This window comes from Arachis ipaensis, chromosome B10 (genome assembly GCF_000816755.2).
Source record: "Arachis ipaensis cultivar K30076 chromosome B10, Araip1.1, whole genome shotgun sequence".
Taxonomy (NCBI): domain Eukaryota; kingdom Viridiplantae; phylum Streptophyta; class Magnoliopsida; order Fabales; family Fabaceae; genus Arachis; species Arachis ipaensis.
In genome coordinates, this window is record NC_029794.2 from 83,169,659 (window position 1) to 83,185,332 (window position 15,674).

The window sequence follows — 15,674 nt, forward strand, 5'->3', positions numbered from 1 at the left end:
CTGTGCAGAGCTCTGCAGAGCCCCCAGACATCAATTCTAAGTATGGTGTTGGGCAGCCCTCAACAAGCTCTAAGCACAAATGTACTAAAAATAAAGTACCTAAAGGCTGAAAGGACAAGAAAGTCCCAACTGAAGGCCTCTCACCTGGCATGAGAGTTGTCTTCACTAAGAATCCAGTCCTACCACATACAGTAAACCGTGTCCTATCTCTAGAGTATGTATAGCTCATTCATGAGAGGACAGGAAGAAAATTCACTGTCAGGGGCGAAAATCTGAGCCCATACTCACCTCCTTAAGGAGCCGAAGGTCAAGCTAGTGACTTTAAAAGAGTGCTTGTTGGAAGACAACCCAGCTTTACTCAACCATTTATTTTCTTTTTATTTTTCCTTTCAGTTGTCAGAGTCATAATCATGTGCATCAGTCAAGAAATAGATTCCACAGTAGTGAAAATAGAACACTCCAAGTGGAGTGTTAAAGTTGAACACCAGCGAGGAAGCCCTCCTGGGCATTCAAATGCCAATGTAGAGAAGCAACAAAATTGGATTTCTCAGCCTCTCAGGTCCAAGAGGTCCCACAGAAGCTCTATCTACCCCACTTTCTTCTTTTCCATTGATCATATTTGCTCGAGGACAAGCAAAAGTCTTAAGTTTGGTGTTGTAAAAATTTTGCTTTGTGACTTCTACCACTCTTAAGTATAGAAGAAGAGGATGGAGCAAACTAGAAAGCATGCACATGAACCTGTGCAGCTGCCTCAACAGAGACAAAGGAGTGACATAGAAGAGATCAAGCATTACATTGGATCCTCAAGGAGGAATAGTAGCCAACAACATCCAAGTGGATTCATTCTCTTCATCTCCCTGTCTATTATTTTTCTGTTTTCTATCTGTTTTATTTTCTATTTTCTTGCTCTAGTTGCATGATCATTTGCATTGATGTCTTTAAGTTGTAAAATATTCCATATATCTCTCACCTTGCTTAAATGAAAATTTTTATTAAAAAGAATTGAGAGATACATGAATTTCAAGTTTAAAATAAGATTAGTTTAATTAGTTTGATGTGGTGTCATCTGCTTTTGTTTTCTAAATGTATGAAATAAACAGTGCATGATTAAAGTTGAAATTTTAGAATGTTGGCTCTTGAAAGAATAAGGAAAAAGGAAAAATATTATTGACAATCTGAAAAATCTGAAAATTGATTCTTGAAGCAAGAAAAAGCAGCAAAAAGCAAAAGAAAAAGCATGTTGTAAAAGAAAAAAAATTATATGCATGCAAGAAAGAAAAAATGGCGAAAAAGAAAAAGAAAAAAATAATAAAAAGCAGAAAAATCCATTACTGCAAAAAAAATGCAGGAAAAGGAGGGCAGATTGAAAAAGCCAGTAACCCTTTAAACTAAAAGTCAAGGGTAAAAAGACCCAAGGCTTTGAGCATTAATAGATAGGAGGGCCCAAAGGATTAAAATCCTGGCTTGAGCGGCTAAACCAAGATATCCTTAACCATGTGCTTGTGGCGTGAAGGTGTCAAGTGAAAAGCTTGAGACTGAGCAGTTAAAGTCGTGGTCCAAAGCAAAGCTGAGTCACAATCTGAAAAAGTTCACACAGTTAAAGGGTCTGTGGCATGAATGTATCCAGTGGTAATACTGGAAAACAGAGTGCTTAGAGTCACGGCCAAGATTCAAAAAGCTGTGTTCAAGAATCAAAATAAGCTTAACTAGGAAAGTCAATAATATCATCTGGATTCTAAGTTCCTAAGGATGCTAACATCTCTGAGTTTCAATGGATAGTGAGATGCCAAAACTATTCAAAAGCAAAAAGCTACTAAGTCCCGCTCATCTGATTTTAACTAAGCTTCATTTGAAACTTAGAAATTTATTATATCTTAATTTTCTTTTGTATCCTACTGTGTTTTTAGTTGCTTGGGGACAAGCAACAGTTTAAGTTTGGTGTTGTGATGAGCGGATATTTTATACGCTTTTTGACACCACTTTCATATAGTTTTTAGTAGTTTTTGTTTAGTTTTTATTAAGTTTTTATAGGTTTTAGTATTAAATTCACATTTTTGGATTCTACTATGAGTTTTTGTATTTTTGGGGCAATTTCAGGTATTTTCTGGCTGAAATTGAGGAGTTGGAGCAGAAGTCTACTTTAGAGACAGAGAAAGCACTGCAGATGCTGTCCGGATCTGACCAGCATGCATTTGGAAGAGCTTTTCTAAAGCTACAGAAGTCCAAATGGAGCGCTCTCAATGGCTATAGAAAGCTGACTTTCTAGATCTTTCCAACAATATATAATAGTCTATGCTTTGCTTTGGATTAGAAGGCTCAAAACTGGCGTCCAACGCCAGCTTCCTGCCCCTTCCAGACGTCCAGCTCCCAAAGAGCAGAGCCCATCGTCCAAAGGCCCAGAGAGGACCCCCTAGCTGGAATTCCATGCCCAAGGAGCCTCATAGCACATGGATCTCATTAAATCTCAGCCCAAACACTCACCAAGTGGGCCTCAAAAGTGGATTTTAGCACTAAATAGACTGTTTTACCCTTAATAGTCATTTGTTTAGTATTTAAGGGATCTTATTCATGTAATTCAGACAGACTGAGAGGTTTCACCATTGTTTTTATTTTCAGTATGAGTTTCTAAACCTGCTAGGTTGAGGGGAGGAGCCCTGCTGAGTCGTATGAATTAATAGAAGTACTACTTCTTCTTCTTCGATCTGTGTCTGATCTATCCCTAAGATGTATATTCCAATCTTCATCGTGATGAACAGGACGATCTGACAAATTGGCTCTATTTATCACATTAAGACGAACGTGCCTGACAAACACCTACGTCTACTTGGGTTCGTGTGAATACTTGGCCGAAAAGCACGAACCAACATCTATGTTTATACATCTCTCAGACGGTTAATCCACAATTTCGTTGGGAACTTCTCGAGTTACCAGTTCAGCCGATCTCTGGGGAGATTAAGGTCTCCGTGGTATAGGATAGAATCCATAGAACCAGCGTTCTTTAATCTGGAAGATTTGACCTTGTCTGTGGCGCTTTGAGTAGGATCGCCAAGAGAACGATTTTCTAAGAGCTTCACCTTCCGTCAGATTGAATGACCACGGGCAATGTCGTTCAACTTGTAGTAGAGGAGATCGAGGACCATTGGCGTGGCTTTGATCACTTACAGCCTGCCATAGAAGAAGATCATTCACAAGCAAAGAAGACAATAGTACCAGAGTTACTTCAGAAAGACAAAGCAACTCCGACTCTCAATCTACTCCTATCACTTATTCCTAATAGCTAACTTCTTAATAGCTAATTTACACAACTCCTTCTGATTCTGCCTGACTAAGACCTGCAAGACAACTATAGCTTGCTTCAAGCCACAATCCTCTTGGGATCGACCCTGACTCACTTAGGTATTACTTGGATGACCCAGTGCACTTGCTGGTACTGCTGCTGTTGTACAAAATAGTATGGGTTTTGCGTACACGCGCACCAGTCAACAATTTTGCGAGTTTGGCCTCTTCTAGAAATATGCAATGCATTCATATCAGGAATTTCAACTTCATGTTTCTCACAAAATAATATAACTTCTTTTATGAAAGTCTCCCAACTTGATTCTCTCATTCTTTGGATTAAAATCTTCGTAGTAGAAACCAGAGTCAAAGCATTCAATATGTCTTGATTTTTTTTGTTGCAAAGCTTGACAAAGATCATGACTAACTTCCAAAATATTTCTCATCAAATACAAAACAAAGATAAATTCAAAGGATGTGATAGCATCATAAGCAGCACTAGCATTACCACGAGTGGAGAAATTACCTTCTTTGGTGCTTTTTTCAAGAACTTCACAAGTAGCATCAAATATGCATAGCAAGCTACGTACATAATTCAAATGAGACCCCCATCTAGTATCTCCAGCTCTTTGCAAAGTACCAATTTGATTAAGTCCACTACCTGTCAGAATTTGATCATGGGAATTAATTTTTGAAAAGAAATTGAGGAACATAGCAAACTTCTTTGGCTGCAGAAACAAGTGCTAATTGTAATCGATGAGCAAGACAATGAATGTAATAAGCAAAAGGGCAATCTTTCAAAAATAGAGCTTGCAATCCATTCCATTCACCATGCATATTACTAGCTCCATCGTACCCTTGTCCCCTAAGATTTTCGACATCAAGATTATGATGAGAAAGAACTGGTGAAATTTCTGTTTTCAATGTCAAAGAACATGTATCAGAAACATGTATAATAAGATCAAAAAATCTTTCTTGAACACAACTATGCTTGTCTACAAATCTCAAAACACTACAAAAATAATTAGTATTAGCGACAAACTTTTAGCGGCAATAATACAATGGCCGCTATTTTTTTAATTCTTGTTATGTTTTTGTGGCTATTATATATTTGCCATTAATACTATATATTATAATGGCAGTTATTATTATTGCCACTAAAAGTATAAGAAAAACTATTTTTTAGTGAGAAATTTTTTATGGCTATAGTACTATGGTCAGTATTATTTTTATTAAAATAATTTTTTTTTAATAATAGTTGGTCAATTGCAATTTGCGATAGAGGAGAAATGGGATCATAGTGAGTAAGTGTGAAAAATAGATCCAGAGGGAAGGGAGAGTTCATCGCAGAAACCCTAAGCTCAATGTCGTTGTCGTCACCGCCGTCGCCGCCTTAGGTCATCTCCAACCTCCGAATCGGCGCCTCCGCCTCCCCTGACATCTTCCTTCACCTCCTCCCCTCCCGCTTCTCCAATCTCTACAACCTCCACATCGATGAGCACCTCTCCATTCCGCTTCCCCTCGCTCAATGGTGCTTTTGAGGAAAATACGTCAATCCGTTTGTGGAATCAAAGTAAACATTTAGCACGCTGTCTTCTACTGTCGCCGGAGCTCATCAGTGCGACTCGCTGCTGTTCTAGTTCTGCCATTGCGTCATTTCAAGTATGCCTCCTCTCAACTTCAATTCATTGCTATTCAACTTGAATTGCTCATGGTTGTTCTACTTTTGCTATGATATCATATACATATACTGTTAAGTATTGAATTGTTTGTGGACCAGGTGAAGCAGTTATTGTTTTGAGAATTGAGATGGCGGTTGTTCAGTTTCAAGATACTATGTCTCTGAATCATCCCCTTGGCTATTTTGATGGGCGTCTATTGATGCATGTGCATCATGTTGTGTTTTTCTATGCTTTTTCATATCAAAATTTAATCAATCATGCTTAATTATTGAGTGTTTTTATGCTTAAGTCATATATTGCTTTGATCTCTTTGAATTGATTAATTTTGTAGAAAATGGTGAAAAAAGAAGCAAAAAGCACAAAACAAGCAAAGGAAGCCGGCGTGTCCTGGGCGTGTCCCAGGCGTGGCACGCCAAACTCTCTATACTGGCGTGTCCATGGGCGTGCCTGGGTGTGGCATGCCAGGCTTGAGTTCCAGAGAAGTGATCATTGGTCCAACATTATGGGCGTGTCCACTGGCATGTTGGAAGGCGTGGCACGCCGGGCTAACTTTCCAGAGGAGAAATTTTTTCATCTGGGTGTATGAACTGGCGTGTGCGAAGGCATGGCACGCCGAGGTATTTGACAGACTGACCTCTTCTTCTTCAAAAGAGCGTAACTTGAGCTACAGAAGTCCAAATGAGTTGATTCTAGTTGGGTTAGAAAGCTGATATTCAGAGCTTTCCAATGACATATAATACTCTATAGGGGCATGAAACTGGAGTACACAAATTAAGCATCTTTAAACTCTAAAAACACTAAGTGGGTGCTGGAAGTGGCACTGCCCAAGAGTGCGCCCAAATGAGCGCCCAAACTAAATGAGCGAGCGCCCAGGCCCAAGTAACCACCCAAGGGAGTGCCCATACATGTCAAAGCACCCCTGGAGCATCATTTTTGTTCACTTAGAGTTACTCAAAATCCACTCAAACTTCAAGCAAGCAAGCCCACTAATACCACTCAATCAAGGCCATAAGAAGCATCTAAAATAGTTCATTTTTATCTCATTGTAATTTGCTTTCAAATTCATTTAAGTTTGTAATTTAAGAAAGCCTATATAAAGGCCTTAGTTTTATAGAATTAGGATTATCATCTATTATTCTGGACACAATTAGAAGAGAGGTCTTCGGACCCTCTCTTCTCACCCATACTTCTCTTCTTCTCCACTTTCTTTCATACCCACTTTTGTAAATATTTTAGTTATGAATTACTAACTCTTTCCATTGGGAAAGAGATCTCTATTGCTATTTGATGGATTAAATTATCTTATTTTTTATTCTTCTCTTCATCTCTCTTTGATTTAGTTGAAGGATTTTCATTCTTCATTCAAGAACTCAATTATCATGGGAAAGAGATTGAGTTCATATGGATTCTATGTGAACCTTGGGAAAGGCGATCATGGAATCATGCTTGAAAATTCTTCTCACACTTGAGTAGATTTGGGTATAGATGGGATATTGTGACATTTAATCTATCCATTATTTGGGTCTAGAAAAATGTGTGGTATAATCAGGGACCAATCCTCATCCCTTGTCATGAGTAACTAGATCAAAGAATTGGCAATTGTTCAATGGTAGAGAGATTGAATCACCAAGGGATTGGGATTTAATCACTCATGATTGCCAAGAGATCATTGAGTTGCATGATTGAAGATGAGATGAAAGCAATTGATCTGGAGATTTCAATATCTTTTTATCCTAATGTTCATTTTATCTTTATTTCTTATATTTACTTTATAGTCATTTACTTTCTTGCACTTTATTTCTTTCTTTACTTTCATGTCATTTACATTTCTTGTTGCTTATCACCCAATTATGCTTGTCTAACTAGAATAATTAACTAAATATTGATTGCTTAATCCGTTAATCTCTGTGGGATTCGACCTCATTCTTTGTGAGCTTTTACTTAACGATAATTTGGTATACTTGTTAAAGGAAGATTGTAGAGATACAAGATTTTCGTGATCATCTATGTTTTGCAAGAGATCATCATTTCCTTCCCAAGAGATCTTCCTTCCCAAATGCAGGCAAGTAAAGCCAACACCTTTTCAATTTTCTTTCCTTGCCTTTTGCTAATCAACTTATTGTTTCTTTGTGTCGCCAGCGCTTCAAATGGCCACTTCAAGGACAAATGCTTCCATTGCTGAATCAACCGTTACTCTCTGCTCTTCATTGTCCTACTCGCTGGAGGCCAGGGGAAGAGGATGTGTGTCAGTTTTTGACAGTTAAGGATTCATCTTCTCTGTGGGGTGAGATAGGTACGTGGGCATTGGCATGCAGTAGTGGTATGTGAGGTTGGTTGACGAGTGTTAAATGCTTAAGACGTGTAATCATCACATAACATTGTCTCACTATGCATGCAAATAATTAAAAATATCTGCATGTTAGTTGCAATGATGGAGGAATCACCCTAATTTTGGATGGAGAGAACAAGCCCAGAAGCCCCAACAGAACTTCAACAACAATTCTTAGGGCAGTTTCAATTAGAATAAGTTCAATAATTTCAACAACCATTAATTTCAATCTTCTCAGCCACAGTAGGCATCCACTCAGTCTTAGAGTAGTTCTGAATTAGCCTCTTTAGTTACAGAACATTCCAAGAGCACTCATAGCTTTATGCAGGAAACTAGAGCATCCATTCGGAATTCAGAAGTACAAGTGGGTCAGCTAAGCAAGAGAATACCTGAGAGACCTCTTAACACTCTTCCTGGTGACACAGAGGTAAATCCAAAAGAAGAGTGTAAGGCCCTCACAATAGATAATGAATCCATATTGAAGAAGGAGGTATAAGTTGCTAAGGGGTCAGAAGAGAAAGAAGCTCCAGAACAGGCTGAAGTTACACTGTCACACGCCCCAGCTAGGGTACCTATACAAGAACCTGAAGTTTCACACCCTCAGGAGCTCCAAGAGGAGACCAAGGACGAGCAGTTCTCTCAGTTCTTGGAAGTCTTTAAAAAGCTATAAGTCAATATTCCTTTTGCTGAAACTCTTGAGAAAATGCCTCCCTATGCTGTATTCATGAAAGACTTACTCTCTGAGAAGAAGGCCTTAAAGGGAGATGAAACAGTGGTACTAACCAAGGAATGTAGTGCACTCATTCAAAGCAAGCTGCCAAAGAAGATGCCAGATCTAACGAGCTTTCAGATTCCTTGTACTATTAGGAATGTAACTTTTGACACAACCCTTTGTGATCTTGGATCAAGTATCAATCTGATGCCCCTGCCTGTAATGAGAAAACTGCAAATTTATGAGGCACAACCTACAAAGATAACATTGGAGATGGCTGATAAATCTTTGAGACACTCACATGGGCTAGTAGAAAACTTCCTCCCTATAGATTTTGTGATACTAGATATAGGAGAGGATGCAAAAGAATCCATCATGCATGAGAACTACTTGGTATTCAAGGTTTTTAAACCTTCACCACTCTCTAGAAAAGGAGGTACCTGCATGCAGAATTCATTGCTTAAGCCTCCTCCTTTGGTGGGAATCACTACAATTTCCCCTGATATCAAACCTAAATTTGGTGTTGGGCATTCATCACCCACCAAGGAAGGAGGAGGTCCCAAGAAGAAGGTACCTAACGGATGGAGGAACAAGAAGATTCCCACTGAAGACTTCTCACCTAGGATGAAAGTGGTATTCACTAAAAGTCCAGTCCTACCTCATACAGTGAACAGAATCTTGTCTCTTGAGCATATAGAGTTGATACATGATAGCACAGGAAAGAAGTTCACAGTAAGGGGGTGAAGACCTGAGCCCCTATAACCCTCCTCCTTAGAGGAGCTGACCGTCAAGCTAGTGACGGTAAAAAAGCGCTTGTTGGGAGGCAACCTAACCAAGAATATCCTTTAGTTTTTATTTCAGTTGAGATTCATTTATTTTTCATTGTGTCTCATAATTTCCTTAGTTTAACCTTGTTTGTGATCATGCACAGTGCTTAGATTACGGATAGAAGGACTCGGAAGGAAACACAGAACACCCTAGAGCAAGAAGAACTTGAAGGACTTGGGCGCTAAACGCCAGGGAGGGCGTTTAGCGCCAGAAAGGGAGCAAGGGAACCTGGCGTTAAACGCCAGGAGGGCATTTAATGCCCAGAATGGTCAGAATCAACTGGCATTAAATGCCAGATAGGCGTTTGACGCCCATGAAGGATGCACTCCTCACCTCACCAAGGGCGATGCGCCCAGCTATCTCGTCTAAAAAGAAAAGTGCCATTACTGGCGCTAAACGCCGAGACTGGCGTTTAGCACCAGGCAAGTCAGTCTTGAACATGAAGGAGGGGGTTTAACCTATGGTTAAAACCCCAACACCCATCCACTTTGACCATTCCACCCACTCTTTCTCTCTCCCACTTAACCACTTTTCCATCCACATTCTTCCACCCCATTTCCCAAAATCACCTTCTACCCATCAATCAAATCCCATACATCTTTCAACTCACTTCCCACTCCACCCAATCACCACTCATCTTTTCCATCAATTTTTCTTCCCCATTAACCACCCGAATCCTCCCCCATACCTCTATAAATACTCACTTACTCATCCTTCTCCCCACACCTTCAACTACCATCTTCCATCCTACTATCTCCTTTTCTTCATACACTATCTTCTTCCCCTCTTCCTATCCCCACTATACTATAGCCCTCTCTTTCCTTTACTTCCTTCTTCTATTTTGTTTTTTTCCCTTTTATCACATTCCTTTCTTCTATCTTCCTTCTATTTTCTCCTTTACTTTTCTTAGGGACGAGAAAAATTTTTAAGTTTGGTGTTGGGTGCTCCACTTTCTGATGAGCGGATATTTTATATGCTTTTTGGCATTGTTTCCTTAGTGTTTTTAGTACATTTGATTAAGTTTTATTATGTTTTAGTAGGTTTTAGTGCAAAAATTACTTTTTAGATACTACTTTGAGTTTTTGTGGTTTTTCTATGATTTTAGGTGATTTTTGGGTGAATCTAGCAAGTTTTGAAAAAGTTTGATTCAGAGGCAAAGAAAGGACTGCATATACTGTCAACTCATGACCTCCGTGCATTCAAACAAGCATTTCTAGAGCTACCAAGGTTTTATTGATTTGCTTTTAATGTCGTTAAAAAGATAACTTCTAGGGCTTTCCAGAAATATATAATAGTATATACTTGCCTTTGAAAATAAAGGCCTAAAATGGGAATTGAATGCCCAAATCATCCCTGCCCGGCGTTCAACGCCCCGAAAGGAGCAAGCTCAACGTTGAATGCCCAAAATAGACCAAATTCGGTGTTCAACGCCACAAGAGGAGTCCAAGCACATGAAGTCACCCCAATCTCAGCCCAAACACTCACCAAGTGGGCCCAGAATGGATTTTTGCACCCTTTAGCTTAGTTTATCATATTTTTGTAATTTTTAATTAATAGTAACATCTTTTAGGTCTAGTATTTGATTATAAATAAGAAACTTCCTTCCTCTTGAGGATCAGGCCTCCCAAGAGGGGAGAAGCACAGACACATTACTACTATTATTTTCTGTAAGCTATGAGCAACTAAACCTCCAAAGTTAGGGTTAGGAGCTCTGCTGATTCTCATGGATTAATAATATTACTGTTTCTATTTTAATATCTCTGATTCTATTCTCTTATGCATTCTCGTTCTTCAATCTCAATGAATTAGGGGTGAACTGTGACATCCATCCTTGTTCTACATGGGTTTCGTGCGAGTCCTGACCTGGATAGCATTGAACTAAAGCTAGAGAATGCATTGCGGATTCCAAGAGAGTACCTGGGCAACTTTGGAGACGTGGCATGAAATCTCGTTGACCATGGGTTACTGAGGTCTCTGTGGCGTTAAGGCTAGAGTCACAAAAGTAGCACTCTCTGATCCGAAGATCCGACCTTGTTTGTGGCATTTTGAGAAGGATCATGAAGGGGAGTGGATTTCTTAGAGCTTCATCTTCGGCTAAAGTGAGAAGCCATGAGTCAACTTGATGAGAGGACATGAGGTACTCGGATATGGTGAGAAATAGCATCTCCGAAGCTTTAACTGAATCCTTATCACTGTTTTTGCATTAATCTAGTATTTCGTTCTTTATTATTTTGTTTATGCATTTAATTACACAACTATCTTTTCTAATCGTCTAACTAAGATTTACAAGATAGCCATTGTTTGCTCAATCCGACAATCTCCATGGGATTCGACCCTCACTCACCTGAGGTATTACTTGGACGACCTGGTGCACTTGCTGGTTCATTTGTGCGGAGTTTAATTTCACGCACCAAGTTTTCGGCACCGTTGCTGGGGATTATTCGAGATTGACAAACTACCGGACTATCTTATTGCTTAGATTAGGTACTTTTTACCGTTTATTTTCTCTTTTACTTGTGTTTCTTGTTTTCTTTTTCAAAAACTTTTCAAAACCTTTTCTTTTCTTTAGTAATCTTTATCTTTTGTTTGAGTCTTGTGTTAATTTTTAAGTTTGGTGTCCCTTTTTATTTTCATCTTTTTCTTTGAATTTTCGAAAGTGTTCTTGTTTTCTTTCTTGATGTTCGAAACTTTCTTGGTAATTTTTCTAGTTTGATTTCAAAATTTTTAAAGTTGGTGTCTTTTGGTGTTTTTCTTTTAATTTTCAAAAAACTAGTGTCTTTGATTTTAAAATTTTTAAGTTTGGTGTCTCTTAGTGTTTTTCTTTTCTTAAGTTTTCAAAAAGTGTTCTTGAGTGTTCTTTCTTGGTGTTCGAATTGTTCTTGCTATTTTTCTTTGTTTGACCTTAAAATTTTTAAGTTTGGTGTCCTTTTGTGGTTTTTCCCCAAAAATTTCGAAAATTATAGCCTTTGATTTCAAAAATTTTTAAGTTTAGTGCCTTTTTGTGTTTCTCCTTTGTAATTTTCGAATTTAATAGGTTTTGAATTCAAAATTTTTTAAGTTTGGTGACTAATCAGTTATCTTTTTGTGTTTACCCTGTTATCTTTTCAAATCTTTATCTTATCTTTCCTTTCTTTGAATTTCAAAATCTTGTTATCTTATCTTAATTCAAATTCAATTTTCAAAATTCAAAACTTTAAATTCAAATTTCAAATTCAATTTTCAAAAGTTTAGTATTTTGTTGGCTTCTCTCTATTTCAAAATTGTATTTCAAATCATATCTTCCTTATCTTTCTTGATCTTTAAATCATTATCATATCTTTTTCCTCAATTTTCAAAATTTTGTTATCTTATCTTATTTAATTTCAAATTTTAAATTCAAATTTTTAAAGTTTAATATCTTGTTAGTTTTTTTCTTTCAAAATTGAATTTCAAATCATTAAAAATCTTTTCAAATTTATCTTATCTTGTTTGACTCTTTCTTTCAAAATTTGAATTTTAAAATCTCTCTTTGACTTTCTCTTTTTAAATTTTAAAAACTTTCAAAATCAAATCTTTTTCAAATCTTATCTTTTTGATTTTCAAATCTTGTTATCTTATCTTTAATTTTAAAATTCAAATTTTTAAAAGTTGAGTATTTTGTTAGTTGTTCTTTTCAAATTAAATTCAAATCTTTAAAATTTTCAAATCTTTTCTTTTTCTTTTCAATTAATTTTTAAATTTTCAAATCATATCTTATTTATCTTTTCTTTGATTCTAGTGATTTGATTTAAATTCAAATTTTAAATTTAAATTTTAAAAGTTTGGTGTTTCTTTGGTGTTTTCTCTTTGTTTTTGAATTTCAAAATTTCTTATTTCTTGGGCTCTCTATACTCTGACATAGAGACTCTCACTTTTCTTTGTCTCTTGTTTGTGTATGCAAGAACAGGAAGAGTGTACTATAGATCTAGAGGGAGAGTCACAACCAAGAAGAACCTTGGTGGATAAGTTTTTGAACCACTATTTCCCCCCAAAGAAGCTAACCCAGCTAAGATTGGACATTCAAGGCTTCAGACAGGAAGAGAATGAGTCTCTTCATGATGCTTGGGTGAGATACAAGTTGATGTTGAGAAGATGTCCCATTGAAATATTTTCAGAATGGGTAAAGCTAGATATTTTCTATTACGGACTCACAGATATGACTAAGATGTCCTTAGATCATTCTGCAGGTGGTTCAATCCACATGAGAAAGACAATTGAGGAAGCTCATGAGCTCATTGAGATAGTTGCTAGCAATCAGCATCTGTACTCATCTAATGAGACTCCAATGAAGGGAGATGTTAAGACAGTATCCACTGAATCAGACCCTCCTAAGCAAAGTGAGTCATTAACCCAGCAACTACACTTTCTCACATAGCAGTAGTTGAGTTTGCAAGAAGAAGTGCAGAAGACCCGAGCCTTTAGCAAGAATATGGAAGCACAATTGAACCAGGCTAAACAGCACTTGTCTAAACAGATAAGAGAAGAGTGCCAAGTTCTTCAATTAAAGAGTACCCTGAACACCCAGCCTCTGAACAGTAATAGGCAGCGAGAAAAGCTGGCAGAAGATGAACAAGCTGTAGTTCAAGGCACTCATGAGAGTGCTGAATGCCCAGAAGGAGGTAGCCAGGGTGTCCAACACCCATAAGGGGGTAGCCCAGGTGTCCAATGCCCAGAAGGGGGCAGCCCAGGCATTGAATGCCAGTCCAAGGGAGGCCAAACACGTGTAAGTACTGAGAACACCTCTCCTAAGCAAGCCGATAGCCCTTCTATAGGCACTATAGACACTCACCCTGCACCACTCATGGCCCATGAGTATAAGGCCAAGTTACCATGCCCTCAAAGACTCCAGAAAGCAGAAATGGATAGGTAATTTGCCAAATTCTTAGAAGCTTTCAAGAAGTTAGAAATCAAAATCCCCTTTGCAGAGGCTCTTGAACAAATGCCTTCATATGCTAAGTTCATGAACAAAATACTGAATGACAAGAGGGATTGGAGGGAAGTAGAGACATTGGTGCTTACTAAGGAGTGCAGTGCAGTCATCAGAAGAATCTTTCTCAGAAACTTCAGAGACCCCCTAACACTCTTTCCAGAGACACAGAGGTGAATCCAAGAGAAGAGTGTCAGGCCCTCATTAGTACCAAGGAGGCTGAGCCTAAGGGGGTACGCACTGTTGGGGAACTAAATGAAGAAGAGGCTCAAAAAGAGGCTGGAAGCACACCGTTACACGCCCCTCTTATGGGAAGAAAGCCTGAAGTACCACACCCTCAGAAGCCCCAAAAGGAGAGACCAAGGACAAGCACTGCTCACAGTCCTTTGAAGGCTTTAAGAAGTCGCAAATCAATATTTCTTTTGCTGAGATTTTGAAGCAATGTTGTCTCTCTACTGGAAGAAACCTCTCTGATGCTGAGAAAGGCAAATTAGTGCTGAGGTTACAGAAGGATTACATGATTATTAAGGTCCTTAAACCTCCACTACCCCCTAACAAAGGAGGTACTTCCATGCAGAGTACAATACTGAAGCCTCCTCCCTTGGTGAAAACTCATACAGTTTCCCTAGAAATCAAACCTAAGTTTGGTGTTGGGCAGTCACCACCCACCAAGGAGGAAGGTTCCAAGAGGAAGATGCATAAGGGATGGAGAAACAATACAACCTCTACCCTAACAAGCAAGGAGAATCAAGCTGATAATAATAAAAGAAAGCTTGTTAAGAGGAATTCAAATCCAAGAGCACTAATCCTCTCCTTTTTTCCCTTGAAGTAATTTCTGTTAACCAACTGGAAGAAGCGGAAGAAAGTAAACAATCAAGTGTCAAGCTAATGACATTAAATAAGCGCTTGTTGGAAGGCAACCCAACCATGAGTAGAGTACTTTTGTTCTTATTTCTTCTCACTATTTTTACTTGAGTTTATTTTAGTTTATTATCTGAGTTTTCCCTTGATTTTTAATGGTTGTGATCATGTGCAGTACTTAGAACAGAGACAGAGACATTTGGAGATGGAAACAGAACACCCTGGAGAGAGCCCCTTGCTGGCGTTGAACGCCAGACAAGGATGAAGCTGCGCATTCAATGCCCATGTAGAAGCATGCACTGGCGTTGAACACCAATAATAGAGGGAACTAGGCGTTCAACGCCCATGTAGAAGCATGCACTGGCGTTGAACACCAGTAATGGAGGGAACCGGGCATTCAACGCCTACCAAGGAGTACTGTCTGGCATCGAACGCCAGAACAGGGAAGAGCTGGGCATCCAACATCCAACCAGGAGCAGCCAGGTCCTTACCTGGCATTCAACGCCCAAAGCTGGCATTGAACGCCCAGGCAGGGAAAAGGAATTTCGAATTTCAAAAACCCCTCCCACCCAATCTTTCCTTCCATATCTTCTTTTCTTGGGGACAAGCAAACTTTTAAAGTTTGGTGTTGCAAAGCAAGCTCTGGGTTTATGTTATCATCAATAGCACCAAAAGATGGTGAATCATCTTCATGGAAGATCAACAGTAGCCATAACTGAGGTGATTAAGTTTCATTACCCCTTCGTTTACCTTATTTCCTGTTTTCTATTACCGGTGCATGATCATGTTTAGTATTTTGTCCTTTCCTAGTTTTGTTTTGTCGTAAACTATAAAATATCCTATTGATGAGCGGATAATTTATACACTTTTTGGCATTGTTTTTACATAGTTTTCAGTATGATTTAGTTAGTTTTTAATATATTTTTATTAGTTTTTAAATAAAAATCATATTTCTGGACTTTACTATGAGTTTGTGTATTTTTCTGTGATTTCAGGTAATTTTTGGCTGAAATTGAGGGACTTGAGCAAAAATCAGATTCA